Source organism: Cucurbita maxima, unplaced genomic scaffold, assembly GCF_002738345.1.
Source record: "Cucurbita maxima cultivar Rimu unplaced genomic scaffold, Cmax_1.0 Cma_Scf00101, whole genome shotgun sequence".
Classification (NCBI taxonomy): Eukaryota; Viridiplantae; Streptophyta; class Magnoliopsida; order Cucurbitales; family Cucurbitaceae; genus Cucurbita; species Cucurbita maxima.
Window position 1 is genome coordinate 256,979 of NW_019272117.1, and position 4,048 is coordinate 261,026.

Below are 4,048 nucleotides of genomic sequence, written 5' to 3' on the forward strand. Positions count from 1 at the left end.
CATTTTGCAAAGGAAACATGGTGCAGGGCATTCCACCTAGAAAAGGAATTCTTAGGCCTCATAAAGCATCGTTTGGTGGGAGGTTATGGGTCACTTTGTATATGATTAGAGTATTAGCTAGCATTCTTGAGTTTCTAAGTTTGGGGTCAGGTCCCTCGTCCTTGAGTGGTACCTAGTAAAGCTTGTGCGGTTTTGTTCTTGGTTCTCAATCTTGTATGTTTTTAGGTCCATAATTCCTTGAGGTGTAAACTGTAACTTTCATTTGTAACCGAATCCATCTTAGCGTGAGTCGTTCTAGAAGGTCATAGATTCCTAGGAGTTCTTGGGATGGTTCTAGAAGAGTCTTGATTCTTGTGGTGTTTCTTGGGTCCTAACTTGGATTAGGATCCAAACTTTCTCCAATCAACTTGAAATCTCAAACATATCTTCATGTCTTTAAGAATAGTCCTTATAAGAAGTATCAAATCATTTGGAGCACGTATAGACCTTGAATTATCATAAGTAGTCCTAGGGGCATTTTGGTCATTTTACCCCTAATTCTTGGTTTTGCTACTTAACGAGTTCCAATGGTTTAACAAACTTCACAACATCATCAAGCATCATAAAATAAGATCTACTTCAGAGTTTCATAGTATTTGGAGGTCATCTAGGTCATGAACTGTAGGTAGATATCCTTAGGGGCATTATGGTCATTTTGCATCGTTCCTTGGTTTACCTACTTATCCTTATCCAATGACTACCAAATTGAGAAAGACCGAGAGAATATCGAGTTTTGGGTCAACATGGCCGGTTCAACTGCACTAGCCACGTCGTTATCTTCTTCCTCCAGATGGGGAGAAGACGAGCCCGACATATAGCCCCCATCTGAAACTCGCCCTCCACAGCTTCGATCACATCGTTTTTCTCTTGATTTCTTCATGAAACTTAAAGATGGTGTTACAAGGAAGAGCTAGGAATTGATTTCATACATTATAGTCCTAAGATATTCACTTCCAAAGTTCGTCCAAAATATGATTTCTCGCTGACTTTTTCAATGCTTGATTTCTTCACGAAACCTCTTCCTTGTTCTTTTCTCAAGCAACATGAATTGGTTTGAAGGAACGAAGTTGAGTATGTGTCCCCAATTTTGGAGAATCGTCCTTAGTTTGTAAGTTAGCCGAAATGCCAGAAAATCGATCTCTTGGGTCTTGTTCTACGACGTTTCATTTCTCGATTCCTTCATCAAAGTTACTCAACTTCTTCCTCTGAAGCTAAAGGAATCCTTAATTTGAAGGAAAAGGGACTATAGATAAGAATTCGATTACCCCCGATTTGAGCCCAAAACAAATTTTCTTCAATTGGACATGTTCCTGAGGTTATTTCTCTTCGTGGTCTTCTATGGAAACATTCCTTGAAGGTGTAGAAACTTATTGGGATTTCCCTTACTCGATGAATTCTTGTGTATCATCGGATTGGAATTTAAGTTTTCCTTGAAGTTCTTTAATGGCGGATTGGATTGAGGGAATGATTTCTAGGCACTTTCAGCACTCTATTCCTTCATAGAACTTGTGGGTAATCTTGTTTAGAAACTATAAGAACAGGTTTGAAAGGAAATGGTGGGGAATTTCTCTCAAATTTTGAAGAAACCCGAGAGTAGGAGACCCAAAATCTAAACGCTTATTGTCTACGATTGGGAGCTTGACCTTGCTCGATTCTTGTTTCAAACTATTCCCTAGCCATTGGATGTGATGATCTATGAGTGTTCTAGAATATATCCAATTTAGGAGGAGATCCAATGGCTAAGAGTCGATATTCGATGGATTTTGTGTAGGTGGTCATTGTTGATAATTTGATTCTTGCCAGAATGGCAGTTTTGTAATTATCCATATCTTGATGGATAAATTAAAGTATCGGTTGGGTTTTATGTCCTAAAACACATCGTTTATAAACAAAAACATATTCTATTTTCAATAAAGTTATTATTGATGTTTATTAAGTAAATATTGTTATTGAATAAAGTGAATTTTACGATTATTAATCTAAATCCAATAGACTAAGAACACTCTGACTATAGTATGATTACTTGAACTATATGTAGAGACATAAGAGTGGATCAAGTTCAAATATATAGTCAAAATGATCTATAGTACAGGAAAAAGGCTGAGTACCTTACCCTGGGGGGATGCGGCCCACTTTTGTATATGACATAAACAATGTGATTACTAAATTGTACATGTGGAGACATGTGAATGGGGGCGTCCTATGCAATGAGTATTGCATAAGATCAGACCATGAAGAAAATAACTCTCACTTTATAATGTCGTTTACTGTTGAGACTGATTTTCTTTTCATTCGATAACCTAGGTAACTCAATCTTAATCCTGAGCTAACCATGAACTCCTGTTTATTCAAAATTATCCTTAGATTTGCATGGGTGAGGGTGGCTCGAATTCGCCAACTCAATAGGCCTCCCATTTCAGGGATAAGACTGGATGAATAGTTGGGGACGTGGGGTGTAAGATGGAATTCACTCCTACCCACTTTTAGGGATAGAAGAGAGGTAGTTCCCTTAAGTACTGACTCCAAGTCTTGAACAAGGGGCCCTGATAAGGAGGGCATTGAACTCGGGTTGAACTATTCAAACACGAACAGTAAACAAGGTAAAGGGTCTTCTTCCTTCTTTCTTTCACTCTTGAACTCGGTAAAGCCAACCCTAATCCTTAGCTCAACGATCCAAACTTTTGTTGAAGTAAGAACCCTTGAATCAAAAGTAATTAACACCTCCTTATACGAAATTTGGATCAACCAAGAGATAAGGCTAGAATTAGATTACCTCTTACGATCGAAGATCTAAAAGCAAGATTTGAAAACCTTGTTCTAAATTGAGTCACTCCACAATCTAACTTGATCAAGGCTTGATTGAATGGCTCGGGTGCAATTCTACCACAAGAATTGCTTGAAACTTAGAAATGGAAAATATGATGCTCAGATTTCTAAGGGAAACGTCTCAATTTAAGATATGAATTACATTCATCCACGAATCTGATTTTTACATAACATATTGTGGGTATTTATAGTCTCCCGACAAAAGATGTTTGTGGTCGAGATTCAATCTCGATCCCCTTTAATCTCCATAAATGACGAAGTCAATTTCGACCAATTAACCATTGCAAAATGAAAACAAGAAAACAATAAAATCTTTCAATAAATGTTGATATGTTTGAGAGGCTAAAGAAATAAACTTAAAATTTATTAGGCTTCACTTGTGTAGGTTCAAACCTTGTTGTTGACATTTTTAATGTTTGTTGAATCTTCTTCGCCTTGGATCATGTGATAGGTCCATTTGAAACACCGTGATTCTTGGAGACCCTGAAGAGCATGTATTGATGAAGATCTTCCCCAGAGCATGTATTGATGAAGATCTTCCCCGAAGAATAGAAATGGAGACCCTGAAGAGCATGTATTGATGAAGATCTTCCCCGAAGAATATTATAAAGAAATGAAGACCCCCTGAAGACCCCCTTATGGAGACCCTGAAGAGCATGTATTGATGAAGATCTTCCCCGAAGAATATTATAAAGAAATGAAGACCCCCTGAAGACCCCCTTATGGAGACCCTGAAGAGCATGTATTGATGAAGATCTTCCCCGAAGAATATTATAAAGAAATGAAGACCCTCTGAAGACCCCCATATTATAAAGAAATGAAGACCCCCTGAAGACCCCCTTATGGAGACCCTGAAGAGCATGTATTGATGAAGATCTTCCCCGAAGAATATTATAAAGAAATGAAGACCCCCTGAAGACCCCCTTCCCCGAAGAATATTATAAAGAAATGAAGACCCTCTGAAGACCCCCTTATGAAGCATGTATTGAGGAAAGATGAAAGACCCCCTTATGAAGCATGTATTGAGGAAAGATGAGAAAGATACAATGTATTGATGAAGATGAGGAAGATACAATGTATTGATGAAGATGAGGAAGATACAATGTATTGATGAAGATGAGGAAGATACAATGTATTGATGAAGATGAGGAAGACACAATGTATTGATGAAGATGAGGAAGAC